This window comes from Ranitomeya variabilis, chromosome 4, assembly GCF_051348905.1.
Source record: "Ranitomeya variabilis isolate aRanVar5 chromosome 4, aRanVar5.hap1, whole genome shotgun sequence".
Taxonomy (NCBI): domain Eukaryota; kingdom Metazoa; phylum Chordata; class Amphibia; order Anura; family Dendrobatidae; genus Ranitomeya; species Ranitomeya variabilis.
Genome location: NC_135235.1, coordinates 145,568,364 through 145,588,992, shown reverse-complemented (window position 1 = coordinate 145,588,992; position 20,629 = coordinate 145,568,364). Strand labels below are relative to the sequence as shown.

The following is a 20,629-nucleotide window of genomic DNA, read 5'->3' as shown; positions in this document are numbered from 1 at the left end:
TTCCTTGTCTAGGGATGTGCGTACCTTTGTGCAGTCTTGTGAAGTGTGTGCTCGAGCTAAGCCTTGCTGTTCTCGGGCCAGTGGGTTGTTGTTATCCTTGCCCATCCCGAAGAGGCCTTGGACGCACATTTCCATGGATTTTATTTCTGATCTCCCGGTTTCACAGAAAATGTCCGTTATCTGGGTGGTGTGTGACCGCTTTTCTAAGATGGTTCATTTGGTGCCCTTGCCTAAGTTGCCTTCCTCCTCTGAGTTGGTCCCTTTGTTTTTTCAGAACGTGGTTCGTTTGCATGGGATTCCGGAGAATATCATTTCTGACAGGGGATCCCAGTTTGTGTCTAGATTTTGGCGGACGTTTTGTGCCAAGATGGGCATTGATTTGTCTTTCTCGTCTGCATTCCATCCTCAGACGAATGGCCAGACGGAGCGAACTAATCAGACCTTGGAAACTTATTTGAGGTGTTTTGTTTCTGCTGATCAAGATGACTGGGTTGCTTTTTTGCCGCTGGCCGAATTTGCTCTTAATAATCGGGCTAGTTCTGCCACGTTGGTCTCTCCTTTTTTTTGTAATTCGGGGTTTCATCCTCGTTTTTCCTCTGGTCAGGTGGAGTCTTTGGATTGTCCTGGAGTGGACGTGGTGGTGGACAGGCTACATCAGATTTGGAATCAGGTGGTGGACAATTTGAAGTTATCTCAGGAGAAGACTCAGCAGTTTGCTAATCGCCGTCGCCGCGTGGGTCCCCGACTTCTTGTTGGGGATTTGGTGTGGTTGTCTTCTCGTTTTGTCCCTATGAAGGTCTCTTCTCCTAAGTTCAAGCCTCGGTTCATCGGTCCTTATAGGATCTCGGAGATTCTTAACCCTGTATCTTTTCGTTTGGATCTCCCAGCATCGTTTGCTATTCATAATGTGTTCCATCGGTCGTTGTTGCGGAGGTATGAGGTGCCCGTTGTTCCTTCGGTTGAGCCTCCTGCTCCGGTGCTGGTGGAGGGAGAATTGGAGTATGTTGTTGAGAAGATCTTGGATTCTCGTGTTTCCAGACGCAAACTCCAGTATTTGGTTAAGTGGAAGGGTTATGGTCAGGAGGATAATTCCTGGGTGGTCGCCTCCGATGTTCATGCGACTGATTTGGTCCGCGTCTTCCATAGAGCTCACCCTGATCGCCCTGGGGGTTCTCGTGAGGGTTCGGTGACCCCTCCTCAAGGGGGGGGTACTGTTGTGGATTCTGTTTGTGGGCTCCCTCTGGTGGTTACTGCTGGTACTGGGTGACTTTGGTGGGTTGCGGCCTTTGGTTTCCACCTGTCCATCAGAGGCTGGGTGTTTCCTATTTTACCTGGCCTTTCTGTCATTCCCTTGCCGGCTATCAATGTATTCAGATGTGCTCTGTTTGGTTCCTGCCTACCTGCTCCCAGATCTTTCAGGATAAGCTAAGTGCTGATTTTCAGTTGTTTGGTTTTTTGTCCAGCTTGCTTATTATGTCTCTATGCTAGCTGGTAGCTCTAGTGGACTGAGGTTCTCCCCATGTGCCATGAGTTGGCACATGGGTTCTTGTAATCTCAGGATGGTTTTTTGATTAGGGTTTTTTGCTGACCGCTCAGACCCCTTTTGTATCATTCTGCTTTCTAGTTTACAGCGGGCCTCAATTTGCTGAACCTATATATATCATCTCTATGTGTGTGCCTTCCTCTCATTTCACCGTCAATACATGTGGGGGGCAACTATATCTTTTGGGGTTCATTCCTCTGGAGGCAAGTGAGGTCTTATTTTCTCTGCAGTACTAGTTAGCTCTTAGGCTGGTGCGTGGCGTCTAGAACCAACGTAGGCACGCTCCCTGGCTATCTCTAGTTGCGTTTGTCAGGCGTAGGGCAGCGGTCAGCCCAGGTTCCATCACCCTAGAGCTCGTCCGATATTTTGTATTACTTTGCTTGTCCCTTGCTATCCCTAGCCATTGGGATTCATGACACCGTACTACTTTCTTTTACACATTGGCAGCAAGGCCAGCCCTGCTGCATAGTCAGTCATATGCACCCCATTAGGCTTTGGAACCCACATACTGGATGGGCCCATGGAAATCCACTTCACGATATGCATTTTGCACTCCCATACTCCTTTCTTTTACACATTGGCAGCAAGGCCAGCCCTGCTGCATAGTCAGTCATATGTGGCCTGATTTTTTTTAAACACAAAATACAGTATGGAACGAGGGTAACAGACAGCAAATACAGTGGAATGGAGGCCTGAAATGCCTAAATTTGTACCCACAGATAGATCTGGCGTCTGACAGAGATACCACAATGCTCAGTATGTGGCCTGTATTTTTGTATTTTTTAGCCCCAAACACTGTATAGAACGAGAGTAACAGACAGCAAGTACAATGGAATGGAGGTCTGAAATGCACAAATTTGTAGCCCACAGATAAATGAGGTGTCTGACAAAGATACCGCAATGCTCAATATGTGGCCTGTATTTTTGTATTTTTCCCCCCCAAAATACTGTATAGAACAATGGTAAAAGACAGCAAATAAAGTGGAATGGAGGCCTGAAATGCCCAACTTTGTAGCCCATAGATAGATCAGGTGTCTGATGGAGATACCACAATGTTCAGTATATGAACAACCTAAAAAAAAGAGAGCTCTGGAATAAAATAATCAGGATTAAGGTGCCCAAAAATTTCTTCCTAGTCACTGATGCCTGTGGCTAGGTGTACTTTTAATAGGCAGCAGCAGCAGCAAACAGTAATGGAATGGACCCTATTGATGTATGCAATGATATTTATATACCCATATACAGTGCATGTCTTGCACTGATATGTATAGAGTCAAATACACTCACCTGCCTACCTAGCACTGCAATCTATATATTCCGCAATTAGTCCTTAGAAGGACTGTTGGTTTAGCTGGATTTATGTCAAATCTGATGGTGTACCCACACTAACTGATAAACTACCAAATCTGACCCTATCTCGGCAGCACCTGTCCCTACACTGTCTGAATAAGGAGCTGAATGCAGGGCGGTGCCAGGTCTCTTATTGACCTGATGATGCTGTGCGGCCAGCCAATCACTGTAATGCCACAAACAAGATGACTATGGCATTACAGTGTGTTGCAGACAATCCTTGCATGTTGACTGGCTCTGTAAAGAGCTCCTACTGAGCAAGCGCGTAATTCCTTGGTGCTCTCAGAGTACCCCGAGTACAGCGATGCTCGGGCGAGTAACCAGCATTACCGAGTATGCTCGCTCATCACTAGTCTTCAGCAAGGATGACACTGGATTATCCTGGAAGAAATTTCCATTGACAACATACTTACTTAATGAAGGAATAGGCCAAAGCTCCTGGATTTAAGGCACACAGTGAACGAAACACACTTATTAATTGTGGGAATGCTGCTGGCCACTTGCTTAAACTAGGCCTGATTTATAAGTCTGCAATCTCCAGGGCTCTCAAGAGCAAGAATAAGAATGCCATGCCAGTCTACTGGATGCATAACCTCAAGGCCTGGATAACCAAAGTATGGTATCTGACTGGTTCCACCGGTGGTTCATCCCTGGAGTGGAGAATTACCTTCTCAGCTTATGCCTTGAGTTTAAGGTGTTGCTACTCATGGACAATGCCAGAGGGCACCCCTTAGACCTGTCGTATGATGGTGTGCAGATCAAATTCATCCCTGCTAACACCACCTCCCTCATACAACCTTTGGACCAAGGTGTGATCTGTGCATTTAAAGCCATCTACAAACATAACTCTCTGCAACACATAGTCATTGCAATGGATATGATGGAGGACTTCACCTTAAAAGAATACTGGAAGAAATTCACCATAGCATCGTGCCTTACAATTATTCAGTATGCCCTTAAAGAAATTAAAAGTGAGACTCTCAATACATACTGGAAAAAACTATGGCCAGATGCAGTCCCTGACTTCAAGGTCTTCTCATCAGAGGAGATTCACAATGAGGCTGTCAACAAGGCTGCGAGACTGGCAAAATTGCTTGGGGTGAATGATTTGATGATTGCACCAATGAAGTCAACACACTCATCAATGCCCACTCTTACCCCTGACAGCTGAGTACTTGTTTGAGCTGACCAATTCAGCAAGTGAAGAGGGAGGGGAATAGACTCGAGAACAACAAGAGGAAGATTGATGTCTTTCACTGAACATATTGGAATAATATTAAGGGCTCAACAGCAGTTACAATCCTACATAGAGGAGTGGGATCTCTATTTTGAACGTGCTCTGAAAACGATAAATAGCTTATATCAGAAAAACACTTCTCTTTTAGTCAGGGAATTGCAGCTCTCAAGCACCCCCTACCCTGCTGGACAATAAGGGTATTGACAGTGGATAATATAAAGGGCACAGCTGCTCTAACTTATGTTGAGTATTACGACACATGATGTGATGGGATGTATATATACCACTGGTTCCTGATACAGTAGGAACTTATATATACCTTGATCCCGTCACCACCAAGTCCTCAACCCCACATATACATGAAAACTATGCTGCTACCACTGTCCTCTTATATGTGGATCGGACCCTTTTGTTAATGTGAATTTGTGTGGAATACGTGGCGGATAATTTGTAGAGCAAGAAGAACAAAGCTAGCAAATTTTAAGTTTACTCTAGAAAAAATTGGCAGTGTTTACAAAAGATACAAATGATATTACAAAAGAGACAAAATGCAAGTATGTGCATACAGTTATGAGATGAAAGGGCAGAAAATACGAAGCTTACTAAATCTCAGTCACAGATTTGACATGTCGAAAAAGGGGAGGAGAGATCCCAAATAAATGATCCAGTACCACAACATGGTGTTTCAGCTATCTCTCCTGGCTCTGAAAGAATGCCAAAGATAGACATTCTTGTTTTATGCTTTGGCCATAAAATTAGGAACTCCCACTTTGCTGGCCTCACATATAGGCTGTTTTCTGGGAGGTACACTGATTTTAGAAAATTATGGATAACTCTTTTTCTTCATATCTTTGGCCTGGAAGCTCACAGGCCAACGATATTGGCATTATTTTTTCTTGCGATTTTCCCATTTTTTAGAGTCCAAACATGGTATGTCTGTGATTTCCTGGTAGGCAGAAATTAATTTCCCATGTTTCTGATAGCCCGAAATGCTGCAAAACGCTGCTATGGGTAACCCCAAATGCCCAGATCCTGGAAATCTAATTTTCATGTTTCTGGGATTAATGTGTGTTATTCAATTATACTTTGAGTGTCATGCCTAGAAAACAAAGGGATTTTCGGAGGGAAAACACATTCAGCTCTGCTAGCTGGCAGGCAATAAAAACTCACATTCCACACTGACCATTTGTCTGAAGGGAGGGGGGTGGAAATTAACAGAGAGAGAGAGAGAGAGAGAGTAGGTCTTGGTCCTACAGAAACCAATGATGGGAGGAGTATTAGGCCAGCTCTGGTTGTATCCCAATGGAAACTAATTCATATCTTCCTGACAGCTTAAATTCAGTCAGGGAGACATACAAAACCACTATGAAAAAACAGCAGCAGCAGAGCACAATTACTTGGTTTGTCAATCTGAAACACAAACTCTCACTCGAACCACCCAAAGAAGCCATGGCAGTAGTAGTGCTGACAGAAGAGTCTCCTCAACCTGAAAAGAGGCACTCTGAGGAACTGTAACTCCTTGAGTATACTGTGCAGTCATTTTATTATTTTCACCGTACCGCAGAGCTAATTCATCATTATATTCAATCAGTATTCCTCATTGTTGAGTACCCATATTACGATTTATTTTAAAAAAAAATTTAATGTGAAAAGTATATGTAATTTTATTGTAAATGGAACTGCGAGCATATATAGGTTAAACTCTAGAAATAAACATTTATTAGCATTTTTAGTGACAGGTTCTGGAAGCTAACCTCGCAAATGTTTGAAAAACTACTGTATATAGAACATTTAGGTTTAACCTGGAAAAAGTAATTTAAACAACATACAACCAAATAAGCAAGATCTAGAAAGCTAGAGCAGGACAAGTTCAGGAGTGTGCTTTTGTTTGATGTTGCTGATTTTATCTAAAATGTTGCTAGTTTCTAGCCAATAACTTGAAAACAGGCCACCATACAACCAGATATGTGTTATGTTAGCTAGTTTATTTCCCCATATCCAATATTTATCAATCTCAATTAGGCCACACTTAAAACGTAGACTATGCATTCTGTAACTTCTGGTTATTGTTTTATATGAGCTGTTTTTAACAAATTCTTCAATTGTAATAAAATTATGGGTTTATCCATTGCATAATAAACTATTGAACCCCTATTTTCTCTTTAACCCCTTAACGACCGCCGATACGCCTTTTAACGGCGGCCGCTAAGGGTACTTAAACCACAGCGCCGTTAATTAACGGCGCTGTGGAATAAGTGAATAGCACCCCCCAGAGTCAGATTTTCTCTGGGGTCTCGGTTACCGGGGGTAGCCGAGACCCCAGAGAACATGATTCGAGGTTTTTTTACCGACCCCCGAGTTGCGGTCGCAACAAAAAAAAAAACACGATTTCCCATTTAATTTCTCTGTCCTCCGATGTGATCGCACATCGGAGGACAGAGAAATGGGGTCCCCGGTCGCCCCCGATGCCCCCCCGATACTCACCTGTCTCCCCGGTGCTCCTCGTGGCTCCCCATGGGCACCACCATCTTAAAAATGGCGGGCGCACGTGCAGTGCGCGCGCCGGCCGGCACCTGGGAGATCTTTGGGGTCTCGGCTGCTGGGGGTAGCTGAGACAACAAAGAGCATGATCGGGGTTGGTTTTTACCGACCCCTGTTTTGCGATCGCCGGTAATTAACTGTTTACCGGCGACCGCAAAAAAAAAAAAAGTGATGTGTAATTCTCTGTCCTCTGATGTGATCGCACATCAGAGGACATAGAAATAGGGGGATTCGGGGACCCTATCATACTTACCGGTGTCCCTGGGTCCTCCTGTGTCTTCTCCTGGCTGCCGGCTTCTTCCTATGAAAAGAAAATGGCGGGCGCATGCGCAGTGCGCCCGCTCTCTGCTGCCATCTGCCGGCCGGCAGGAGAGAAGAGTTGGGGCTAAAATTAGGGTTAGGGTTAGGGTTAGGGCTAGGGTTAGGGTTAGGGTTAGGGCTAGGGCTAGGGTTAGGGTTAGGGCTAGGGTTAGGGTTAGGGTTAGAGTTAGGGCTAGGGCTAGGGCTAGGGTTAGGGTTAGGGTTGGGGCTAAATTTAGGGTTAGGGCTGGGGCTAAATTTAGGGTTAGGGATAGGGTTGGGGCTAAAGTTAGGGCTATAGTTAGAGTTGGGGCTAAAGTTAGGACTAGGGTTGCGGCTAAAGTTAGGGTTAGGGTTGGGATTAGGGTTTGGATTAGGGTTGGCATTAGGGTTACGTTTGGGATTACGGTTAGGTTTGGGATTAGGGTTAAGGGGAGGGTTGGGATTAGGGGTGTATTGGGATTAGGGTTAGGTTTGAGGTTAGAGTTGAGATTAGGATTAGGGGTGTGTTGGATTTAGGGTTCTGATTAGGGTTATGGTTGTTTTGAGGTTAGGGTTGCGATTATCCTTAGGGTTGTGATTAGGATTATGGATCGGGTTGGCATTAGGGTTAGGCCTCTTTCACACTTCAGTCTTTTGGCGTCAGTCTGAAACCGCCATTTTCATCAAATAGCGGATCCGCCATTTTTTTTGGCGGTTCCGCTATTTTCCCATGGACATGCATCAGCGACGGATTGTGGCGGATGGTCGTCCGTTCCATCCTCCATGTGACGGATCCGTCGAGATTTGGCGGACGTCATCTAAACATTGACGGCCATTGTAACGTTTTTTGACTGCGCCGAAATGGCGGTTCGCGATGGATCCGTCGCGTTCATCATTCCATAGAATGGCCGCCTATGGGTGACGGATCCGTCGTTACCGTCATGTCGGCGGATCCGTCGCCCCAATCCGCTTTTTCAAATGCGCATGCTCCAAAAAGTAGATACTTTTCCCAGACAACCCCCAAGTAACGGATCCGTCAAAAAAACGGATCCGTTAGAACCGTTTTCTCAACAATTGTGATGGATCCATCACTATGTCGGAGCTGACTGACGCCAAACAACTGAAGTGTGAAAGAAGCCTTAGGGGTGTGTTGGGGTTAGGGTTGGAGTTAGATTTGGGGGGTTTCCACTGTTTAGGTACATCAGGGGGTCTCTAAATGCCACAGCCAATTTTGCGCTCAAAAAGTCAAATGGTGCTCCCTCCCTTCCGAGCTCTGCCGTGCACCCAAACAGTGGTTTACCCCCACATATGGGGCATCAGCGTACTCGGGATAAATTGGACAACAACTTTTGGGGTCCAATTTCTCCTGTTACCCTTGTGAAAATAAAAACTTGGGGGCTAAAAAATCTTTTTGTGGGAAAAATTTTTTTTATTTTCACAACTCTGCATTATAAACGTCTGTGATGCACTTGGGCATTCAAAGTTCTCACCACACATCTAGATAAGTTCCTTGGAGGCTCTAGTTTCCAAAATGGGGTCACTTGTGGGGGTTTCTACTGTTTAGGTACATCAGGGTCTCTGCAAACGCAACATAATGCCCGCAGATCATTCAAAGTCTGCATTCCAAAATGGGGTTCCTTCCCTTCCGAGCTCTGCCATGTGCTCAAACAGTGGTCCCCACCACACATAGGGTATCAGTGTACTCAGCACAAATTGGACAACAACATTTGGGGTCCAATTTCTCTTGTTACCCTTGTCAAAATAAAAATTTGGGGGCTCAAAAATCTTTTTTGTGGAAAAAAATTTTTATTTTTATTTTCACGACTCTGCATTATAAACTTCTGTGAAGCACTTGGGCATTCAAAGTTCTCACCACACATCTAGATAAGTTCCCTGGGGGTCTAGTTTCCAAAATGGGGTCACTTGTGGGGGGTTTCTACTGTTTAGGCACATCAGGGGCTCTGCAAATGCAACATAACGCCCGCAGACCATTCTATCAAAGTCTGCATTCCAAAAAGGCGCTCCTTCTGCCGTGCACCCAAACAGTGGTCCCCCCCCACACATGGGGTATCAGTATACTCAGAACAAATTGGACAACAACTCTTGGGGTCTAATTCTCTTGTTCCCTTGTGAAAATAAAAATTTGGGGGCTAAAAAATCTTTTTTGTGGAAAAAAAAATATTTTTTATTTTCACGACTCTGCATTATAAACTTCTGTGAAGCAGTTGGGCATTCAAAGTTCTCACCACACATCTAGTTAAGTTCCTTAAGGGGTCTAGTTTCCAAAATAGGGTCATTTGTGGGGGGCTTTTACTGTTTAGGCACATCAGGGGCTCTCCAAATGCGACACGGCGTCCAATCTCAATTCCAGCCAATTCTACATTGAAAAAGTAAAACGGCACTTCTTCTCTTCCAAGCTCTGCGGTGCGCCCAAACAGTGGTTTACCCCCACATATGGGGTATTAACATACTCAGGAGAAATTGCTCAACAACTTTTGTGGTCTAATTTCTCCTGTTACCCTTGTGAAAATAAGAATTTGTGGGCGAAAAGATCATTTTTGTGTAAACAAATGCGATTTTTTATTTTCACGGCTCTACTTTATAAACTTCTGTGAAGCACTTGGAAGCTCAAAGTGCTCACCACACATCTAGATAAGTTCCTTAAGGGGTCTAGTTTCCAAAATGGGGTCATTTGTAGGGGGTTTCCACTGTTTAGGTACATCAGGGGCTCTCTAAACGTGACATGGCATCCGTTCTCAATTCCAGCCAATTCTGCATTGAAAAAGTCAAACGGCGCTCCTTCTCTTCCAAGCTCTGCGGTGCACCCAAACAGTGGTTTACCCCCACATATGGGGTATCGGTGTATTCAGGAGAAATTGCACAACAACATTTATGGTTACATTTCTGTTTTTACACTTGTGAAAATAAAAAAAATGGTTCTGAAGCAAAATGTTTGCAAAAAAAAGTTACATGTTAATTTTTGCCTTCCACATTGTTTCAGTTCCTGTGAAGCACGTAAAGGGTTAATAAACTTCTTAAATGTGGTTTTGAGCACCTTGAGGGGTGCAGTTTTTAGAATGGAGTCACACTTGGTTATTTTCTATCATATTGACCCCTCAAAATGACTTCAAATGTGATGTGGTCCCTAAAAAAAAAATGGTGTTGTAAAAATGAGAAATTGCTGGTCAACTTTTAACCCTTATAACTCCCTAACAAAATAAAATTTTGGTTCCAAAATTGTGCTGTTGTAAAGTAGACATGTGGGAAATGTTATTTATTAACTATTTTTTGTGACATATCTCTCTGATTTAAGGGCATAAAAATCCAAAGTTTGAAAATTGCAAAATTTTAAATTTTTTTGCCATATTTCCCTTTTTTTCATAAATAATCGCAAGTAATATCGAAGAAATTTTACCACTAACATGAAATACAATGTCACGAAAAAACAGTCCCAGAATCAGCAGGATCCGTTGAAGCGTTCCAGAGTTATAACCTCATAAAGTGACAGTGGTCAGAATTGTAAAAATTGGCCTGGTCATTAAGTACCAAATTGGCTCTGTCACTAAGGGGTTAAAGTAGTTTTTATACCAAGAAAAGCACAAACAGGTAGTTTTCTATCCATCCATCTTTGTTCTAGGTGTTTAATTTTAATGACCCTTCTTAGGGTCCTGAAGTTATAACCAATAAATATGGGTCGATTTTCAGTTAATATGTGTCATAGCCAGCTTATGAGGGAAGTTGAATCTGAATTATTAGGTACATTTCCAATGTCAGTGAAAGAAAGGGGTATCCAATGGTTAGGGATGGGTATCACTTTCCTTGCTAATAGTTTTAGTATGGAATGGAAGCAGATATTTTCTATTAGGTGTCCCTGTTAATCAAGGTTTAAAATGCAGCTTTTATTGCTTCTCTAGTGAGCAAATTGAGAATTACATTTTAGGTGGGTCAATACTAGGTCTCAAAAGGAAGTAATATGCCTCTTTAATTAATCTCTCTATCTCTATGTGAATGGCTTTATTTTTCTGCTTGCTAAAGTTAGTGATCTAAACATGCATATGACATTGAAATGGCTTGAGATGTCAGGGAAGCAAAGCCTCTTTGCTCCCTCTTTTACATTAGGATATTGTAATGTCTTCTACTGTCTCCACATGGTTCTCCTCCTTCCTCCATGTGGTGAAGCCAGCTTACTCACCTCCCTGGCTGCAGCTTCCTCATGTGCTCCCTCGTCCTTCCCTGTGCATGCCACACTGGGTTCGGGCAGAGTGCCTAGTGTGAGCATGCTCCCTCTCCCCTGCTCTAAAAGAGGCAGCAAGCACATGGTAAATGCTCTCAGCTAACAGCTGGGAGGCAATTAGTTAATGTATTCACATGCAAGGTGTCTCCCAGCCAATAGCTAGGAGGCATCTTGTATAAAAGGCACCTTCACCAATAGAGAGGTGCCTTAACAACCCCTACAGTTTAGTGTGTTGGTATGTGGAACTGTATGTTACTAGTTCCCTGTCCCTAGTCTGTTAGAACCATTCCTGTATCCCATGTGTTCCCATAGTCTATGATAGAGAATTTCAATCCTTTACTGTCACTGTAGTTTTGTCTAGGTTATATGCTATCCAGAAAACTGCATCTGCGGTATCTGTACACCGTGGCAGCTCAACAGTACCTGAACCTGTTCCAAGTGGCTATCCTGTCTGCCCAGTCTGAACCTTTCCCAAGTGACCATCCTGCCTGCATAATCAGAACCTGTGTCAAGTGGCTGTCCTGTCTGCACAGTCTGAATCTGAGTTAACAGTTCTAACCTTACTACTAGATGCTCCAGTGAACAACAAGGTCGTTACTTAGTAAGAAAGGTCTGGTCTGTGGCACAATGGGTCCACAAACCACGTGCACCACCGTTGGATGTAACAGGTATTATATGCTATCCTTATCTGCTATGCACTTTTAGCTTTAAAGTGAATCTGTCACCTACTTTTTCGTATATAAGCTTCATCCACTGCCATCAGGGGCTTATCTACAGCATTCTGTAATGCTGTAGATAAGCCCCCAATGTAACCTGAAAGATAAAAAAAACAAGTTATATTATACTCACTTAGGAGGGCGGTCCGGTGTGGTGCGGTCCAATGGGCATCGCGGTCTGGGTCCGGTGCCTTTCATCTTCATGCGATGACATCCTCTTCCTTGCTTTCTGTCGTGGCTCGATGGTAGCACAAAGTACTGCAGTGCGCAGGTGCTGGGCTTCTCTGATCTTTCCCGGCACCTGCACACTACAGTACTTTGCTCTGCCCTCAACAGGGCAGAAAATTACGCCTGCATAAGAGCTGCAACACGAAGCAAGGAGGGTGATGACAACGTAAGAAGATGGGAGGTGCCGGACCTGCGATGCCCATCGGACCCAAACCTCACCGGACCGCCCCTGGGTGAGTATAATCAAACTTGTTTTTCTTATCTTTTAGGTTACATCAGGGGCTTATCTACAGCATTACAGAATACTGTAGATAAGCCCCTAAAGGCAGTGGCCGCAGCTTATATACAAAAAAGTAGGTGACAGATTCACTTTAAACAATTGTAAATTTGATGATTCTCTTGCTAGTTTCAGCTTGTGATATCATACTCATCCAGTCCATTTCAGATTCTTCCTCCCTTTACTCAGATGTTTCTCTCACTGGAGCCATCTTGGAGTGGGATGATGGCATTATGCTACGCTGCTTTTTCCTTAAGAATTTATCAAAACTTCCTTATTTTTTTCTTGAATATGGGGCACCAGGAGAATCTCTACATTCCACTAGTTTATGGGCTCTGCTACCTGTCAATCCACTAACTTGGCAGAGTGAAGAAATGTAACACTTAACACTTGGCACAACAAAAGCCAGTGAAGTTATCTGGTTTGCTGTCAAGTAACACTCTTCTCCTTCAAGCTATATTGCTGCATCCTGATATCTTGTCATCTAAAAAAATGCTGCATATATAATATTACACGGTTCCTGAGCAAACAAATGGATGATGATGTGATAAATGGCTCGGCCAAGTCTTCAATTGCTGAAGTGGCTCTTACTTAATCTGTGCAGTGATTAATTAAGGGGTCTGAGGTAAATGACCCCTTTTATGACATCCATATGATGGAACAGGGCAAATGAAAAACAGTTGTTGTCATGAATATCTCCTCTAATTGAATAATTTATATTCTGATGGATACTCGCACTTACCTTGACATTTGTTGTAGTCAAATGTGAGGTCTTTTCTTATACTCCAAATTCTTTTGTTCGCAAACATTTTTGCTACTTGTGATACATTTTATATTTTGTTGCAGAATTAATGGGGTTAAGGAACAGCTGCATTTACTGTATTTAGAATAATTTGTGTTCAGATTTTTTTTAAGTGAAAAAACAACTCAATTTGTCCCTTTTTATCCATTGTTCTCAGTTTTAGCAATCCTTGATGAATAAACTTGGCATTTAGCCTAAAGATAATTTTTAAGAAAATAAATTAAGTAAAATTGAACATTAGCAATATTAATTAATAAGTATCATGTTTTATGGAAAGCTAAGCATTTCAAGTTTAGAGTTCCACTCTTAAAGTCCCAATGTAAACATTATTCTTTTGAGTTGATACACTCTTTAACAATCTAAATTAAATGGTAAGTGTGAAGAAGATGTTATGCCTGCTCCACTACACATAATCAATATCAGTGTGACAAATCCACTGTTGTCTATACATTCTTCATAGATGAAATAAGAACCATTGTAACATGCTGCTTCACTGAGTTTAGGTTTAATCACACTTAAGTACAATCCTTGTTTAGCTCTAAGATCAAAAGCAGTCAATAACAAGGTTAACAAAGCATCCTTTAAACATTGATCTGTCTGGTTAAGTATCTGTAGATATCATGGGCTTGGGACATTGCTTTTGTTATGTGTATTGTTGGGGAAATTAGGTCTTTCTTGATGAAATAATGGTGGGATCAAACAATTTCAACCCAACCTGCACTGCTGTTAAAATTAATTTGTCTCTTCCAGATGGTTCAGGTGCTTGCCTATATGTTTGTCAAACTAAACAAATTCTGTTTTTCAAGCAGGATATAATTTTCGACAAAAAACCCACACTTTTTTCCATGCACTGTGAGGCAGATGTACAAATCCTGATCAATATTTAGAAAGACAAGACAACCTTAAAATTTATAAAATTTAGTGCAGTGTCTCATGCTGAATAATACATTTAGCTAACTATGGGTTGGCTAACTTTGCCCAAAATTCTTTGCAAAATTGTTGGCTCAATTTTGATGCATGTCAGGCCATGCCATTTATCACTAAACTATGTTCCTTGTGTTTAGACACTAAGTTTATCTTTCCTTCTCACCTGCACCACTATAGTGAGGAATGGTTTATATGGAACAGTGTTCTCTTTCAGTATTTTGCAGGGCAGCAAAAATGAGGGCTTGGATAATTGGTTAGAACTCCAGAATGTATTCCTAAAATCTCTAATCTCTAAAGTATTTAGCAGTAATGGCTTACATTAGGCAATATTCACATCACCTATTCTACTGTGCATTTATCCAGACATACTTTTATAGTTTGTCTTGCTACATTAGCAGGAAAGGATAAAATAAGAGATGCAACCAGGACATGTGCTGATGAAAGGGAGGTGAGGAAGAGAAAGCAACAATCATTTTATTTTTACTAGGATATGTAAATCCAGGACTAAGCAATAGAACTACAGTATTATACAAACATTTTATATGTGTGGAAAAATATATGCAGGACTAAGAATGCTTTAAAAATAGAAGTGTTGATGTATTGCTTTTTAACCAAACTCTGAGTGAATGAGCACAAGAGAAATCAAATCACATCAATATTTGGTGCGACTGCTTTTTGATTTTGAAAGAGCACCAACGCATAAATTCTTCTAGGTACACTTGCTCAAAGTTTATGAAGGAACTCAGCAGGAAGGTTGTTCCTAACATATTGGAGAGCTAGTCATATACCTTCTGTGGTTGTAGGTTTGAGTGGATCCCTCTGTCTCGTCATGTCATCCCAAACAGACACGGTGATGTTGAGATCAGGGCTCTTAAGGAGAAATGTCATCACTTCTAGAACTGTTATTTTTTTCTTTATGCTGAAGACAGTTCTTATTGATGCGGTATGTTTAGGCTCATTGTGCTACTACAAAATAAAATTGCAGCCAATGCATCTGGAGCCAAGTCAGATGCATTATTGATGGTATTGCATGGATAAATATCTCTCTGTATTTCTCATCAGTGAGGACACCAAAAAAAAGTGTAACATTTAGAACCATGAGTGCAGTAGTCAGCTATAGATACTTAGTGCGGCATTTGAACAACACATATTTCTCACATTCAAAATGAGAATATGTCCAGAAGTGCCGTTAGCTAAGAACTGTAACTAACCAGTGGGGCCCAGCTACACTCATCTGCTGTTCTGAGAAGTCTGGACAGGTATGAAGAATTGTTGAATAAAACTTACCTTCAATGTGGAAACAAGGCCAGTGTAGAAAAATGTCAGAACATTCTCTGAACTGATGAGTTGAAATTTGAAATGTTTGTTGCCAGAGGGCAGGAAAGTGGTACAATAATGAGAGCTTGCAAATAATAGTGAAGAATTGTGGAGGTTACTTGCAAATTTGGGGCTATATTTCAGCAAATGGAGTTGAGAATAAAGTCAAGATTAATGGTATCCTCCATGCTGAAAAGTACAAGCAGGTACCTATACATCGTGCAATACCATCAAAAAGGCATCTGATTGGCTCCAAATGTATTCTGCAGCTGCAATAACCCTAAACATATTGCCATTGTCATTAAGAAATATATTTAATGTGAAGAACAAAGAGTTCTGAATGTGATATATGAAGACATAGAAGGATTTGTGCAAGTCTACATTCACAGAAGATCTTGCAAAAGTACCATCCACAAACCTTATTTGCAGCATAATTTAAAGAGTTTATTTCATAATTTCTACTTATTTATTTACAGTATAGGTGATTAGTTTGAAATTGCTGTAGATAACCTACTTGAATAGAATATCAGTTGAGATATGTCTAGATGCTCAAATCAAAGGCTATACAATTTGTAGAAATAGCTAGTTTCAATGTAATCCCAATAATTGCAAAGTCAGTGAATATGTATAACCTTTGTGCCTTGTAATCATTCCGGGTATTACTAGGAATTACAGACCCCAATAATCATAAACTTATCAGTAGTGTTGAGCGATACCGTCCGATACTTGAAAGTATCGGTATCGGATAGTATCGGCCGATACCCGAAAAGTATCGGATATCGCCGATACCGATACCCGATACCAATACAAGTCAATGGGACACCAAGTATCGGAAGGTATCCTGATGGTTCCCAGGGTCTGAAGGAGAGGAAACTCTCCTTCAGGCCCTGGGATCCATATTAATGTGTAAAATAAAGAATTAAAATAAAAAATATTGATATACTCACCCGTCCGGAGGCCCCTGCACCTTACCGCTGTTAACCGGCAGCCTGCTTTGCTTAAAATGAGCGCGTTCAGCACCTTCCATGACGTCACGGCTTCTGATTGGTCGCGTGCCGCTCATGTGACCGCCACGCAACCAATCACAAGCCGCGACGTCATTCTCAGGTCCTAAATTCCTAGAATGAGGAGTTTAGGGCCTGAGAATGACGTCGCGGCTTGTGATTGGTCGTGTGGCGGTCACATGAGCGGCACGCGACCAATCAGAAGCCGTGACGTCATGGAAGGTGCTGAACGCGCTCATTTTAAGCAAAGCAGGCTGCCGGTTACTACCAGGGCACGTCAGAAGGTGAGTATATCCCTATTTTTTATTTTAATTCTTTATTTTTTACATGGATATGGATCCCAGGGCCTGAATGAGAGTTTCCTCTCCTCAGACCCTGGGAACCATACACTGGGAACTTCCGATTCCCGATACCACAAAAGTATCGGATCTCGGTATCGGAATTCCGATACCGCAAGTATCGGCCGATACCCGATACTTGCGGTATCGGAATGCTCAACACTACTTATCAGTTATACGTTTCTTTGGATAGCTAGACCGTTTTAATTCTGGAACAATAATATTATGTTTCTAACTTTCTGACATAGTCCAGTTCACTTTTTGACACATACAGGAATAATGGCACCTTCAGCAATAACAAGGTCGAGCTATTGAGGCAGTACGCATTTGCACAGTATCATGCTACTATCACTATAGCTGACTTTTGATGTATTTTATATGTGTGCTTCTCCCATGACCCTTTTGTTGGTGAAGTGCCTCTTAGAGGTAATTTTCACTAGAGAAATATCTATTTTTAGATTCTTTTGGTACCTAATTAGCTCGTTAATGGCTTTATTGTATTTAGGAGATAAATGAAAGACAAATGTATTAATGTTTTATTTTACAGTAAACTTTGACTACTTTTGACCTTGTTTTGTATGATCCTAAAGAGGTTATAAAATCCACCTGCTTTTTACTATGCTCAATCAAAAATAAGTCATATGATTTAGAGATCTAAGCGGTAAGGTTTCTCTTTGTGGAGAGTGACATACCAGCTCTGGCTTGTCAAGGTAAGGAGGCTTATTTGCCATGCAATGCTGATCTGGGAAATTTTATATGCAGATTGCCTCTTCAGAGAGAAAGAGGACTTGAACTCTATAGCACCACCTGTTGGAAGTAGCGATCCTACAAGTCACAATCAACCCTTTAATGAGTTTTGCAATATGACAGGATAAAAACCAAATCAGAATCTCAATTTTCAGATACAGTGTTTCAGGCTGTTGACCCTTGTCAGTTCAAAAGTTTGAGAACTGATTTGGCTTGGTGAGAGGCTCTGGACTAAGATCTAAGGGGTATCGTTTCTCCTTGTGGAGAGTGACATACCAGATCTGGCTTGCCAAGGTAAGGAGGCTTATTCGCCATGCAATGCTCCTCAGGGAAAGTTTTTAAGCAAATGGCCTCTTCAGAGAGGCTCCGATGGGCGCTTAGAATGATGTGCTCCCAAGCTGGCGTACTGTTAATGCCACTGCCAGAGTTTGGCTGCAGCATTTAAAAGGTTAACAATCATGGGCATTGTTCCATTGGTAGCGGCAGGAACACTGCCTGTGAGCCTGCTCCATACACCTGCTTCTGACTTGCACGATATATATAGGGTGCATGTCATGAAGGGTTTAATTTTGTATTTATAAATCTTTACTCTGGAAAGGAATGCATTAGTAAAAACTTTCAAATATTTGCCGGGGTACTGTTTGTGCAGCAGGAGTTGAGCTGCTGAGAAACTTTAAAAATATTTAACATATGGAATAAGCTATTTAGTAATTAATCACAAACACTCCTTAAATATTAAGTTGGATAATAACAGGAACAGCTTCTATTGATGTGTTGAGTTTCTGCACTTTTCATCTGCCTGACTTATGTTGAAACTTGAAATAATGATTCATGAAAATGTCCAGATGAAAGAAAATCTGAATTCATGCGCTTAGAGCAAAGAAATTGTGTAAAGCTGGTTGCTCCTGTGTCTAAACAAATAGCAAATATTTTGATTTTCATAAGCAAATATGGCATGAAACTATAAAGAAGAAAATGCTTAATTAAATGCATGCGTTTTGAAAATTAGGCTTTATTAATGATTTATATTTCTTTCCCTTTTCAAACTACATCACCCATATAAATAGTTTATACTTTCAAAACAAGTCTTTAACTTGAAAAACTATGCTGCTTGTACATTCGACATTTTATGTTGAGTTGACTGGTTAACTCCTCAATGACCAATGACATACAGTGGGGCAAAAAAGTATTTAGTCAGTCAGCAATAGTGCAAGTTCCACCACTTAAAAAGATGAGAGGTGTCTGTAATTTACCTCATAGGTAGACCTCAACTATGGGAGACAAACTGAGACAAAAAAATCCAGAAAATCACATTGTCTGTTTTTTTATCATTTTATTTGCATATTATGGTGGAAAATAAGTATTTGGTCAGAAACAAACAATCCAGATTTCTGGCTCTCACAGACCTGTAACTTCTTCTTTAAGAGTCTCCTCTTTCCTCCACTCATTACCTGTAGTAATGGCACCTGTTTAAACTTGTTATCAGTATAAAAAGACACCTGTGCACACCCTCAAACAGTCTGACTCCAAACTCCACTATGGTGAAGACCAAAGAGCTGTCAAAGGACACCAGAAACAAAATTGTAGCCCTGCACCAGGCTGGGAAGACTGAATCTGCAATAGCCAACCAGCTTGGAGTGAAGAAATCAACAGTGGGAGCAATAATTAGAAAATGGAAGACATTCAAGACCACTGATAATCTCCCTCGATCTGGGGCTCCACGCAAAATCCCACCCCGTGGGGTCAGAATGATCACAAGAACGGTGAGCAAAAATCCCAGAACCACGCGGGGGGACCTAGTGAATGAACTGCAGAGAGCTGGGACCAATGTAACAAGGCCTACCATAAGTAACACACTACGCCACCATGGACTCAGATCCTGCAGTGCCAGACGTGTCCCACTGCTTAAGCCAGTACATGTCCGGGCCCGTCTGAAGTTTGCTAGAGAGCATTTGGATGATCCAGAGGAGTTTTGGGAGAATGTCCTATGGTCTGATGAAACCAAACTGGAACTGTTTGGTAGAAACACAACTTGTCGTGTTTGGAGGAAAAAGAATACTGAGTTGCATCCATCAAACACCATAGCTACTGTAAAGCATGGTGGTGGAAACATCATGCTTTGGGGCTGTTTCTCTGCAAAGGGGCCAGGACGACTGATCCGGGTACATGAAAGAATGAATGGGGCCATGTATCGTGAGATTTTGAGTGCAAACCTCCTTCCATCAGCAAGGGCATTGAAGATGAAACGTGGCTGGGTCTTTCAACATGACAATGATCCAAAGCACACCGCCAGGGCAATGAAGGAGTGGCTTCGTAAGAAGCATTTCAAGGTCCTGGAGTGGCCTAGCCCGTCTCCAGATCTCAACCCTATAGAAAACCTTTGAAGGGAGTTGAAAGTCCGTGTTGCCAAGCGAAGAGCCAAAAACATCACTGCTCTAGAGAAGATCTGCATGGAGGAATGGGCCAACATACCAACAACAGTGTGTGGCAACCTTGTGAAGACTTACAGAAAACGTTTGACCTCTGTCATTGCCAACAAAGGATATATTACAAAGTATTGAGATGAAATTTTGTTTCTGACCAAATACTTATTTTCCACCATAATATGCAAATAAAATGATAAAAAAACAGACAATGTGATTTTCTGGATTTTTTTGTCTCAGTTTGTCTCCCATAGTTGAGGTCTACCTATGATGTAAATTACAGACGCCTCTCATCTTTTTAAGTGGTGGAACTTGCACTATTGCTGACTGACTAAATACTTTTTTGCCCCACTGTACATTTTCATCATCTCGTGCTAGTGAAAGAATGAAGCTTGCTCAGGAGCTGAGCCTGCTTCTCATCAGGCAGATGATGGCTGTGTCATAAAGCCAACATTTGCCTGTAGTTTTAGTGACTAGAACTTGATCCATTTTCTGCAGTTTAACCATTTAATCTCATTGTTTTACAGTAACCTTTAAATTAGGACATTTAAATTATGCCATTACTCCATGACTCGATCTTCAGAAACTGATGTGTTCACATAGGGACCTATTCATGACCCCTATTACTGTTGTTTTGGTCTTTATGTAAAGCACAGGAACAGG

General features: G+C 41.8%; 1 protein-coding gene across 2 annotated transcripts in view; it reads left to right on the top strand.

Moving 5' to 3' along the window:
* Window positions 1–20,629, top strand: part of GRID1 (glutamate ionotropic receptor delta type subunit 1) — a 2,026,904-nt gene that overhangs the window by 1,848,180 nt on the left and 158,095 nt on the right. The window lies entirely within an intron of this gene.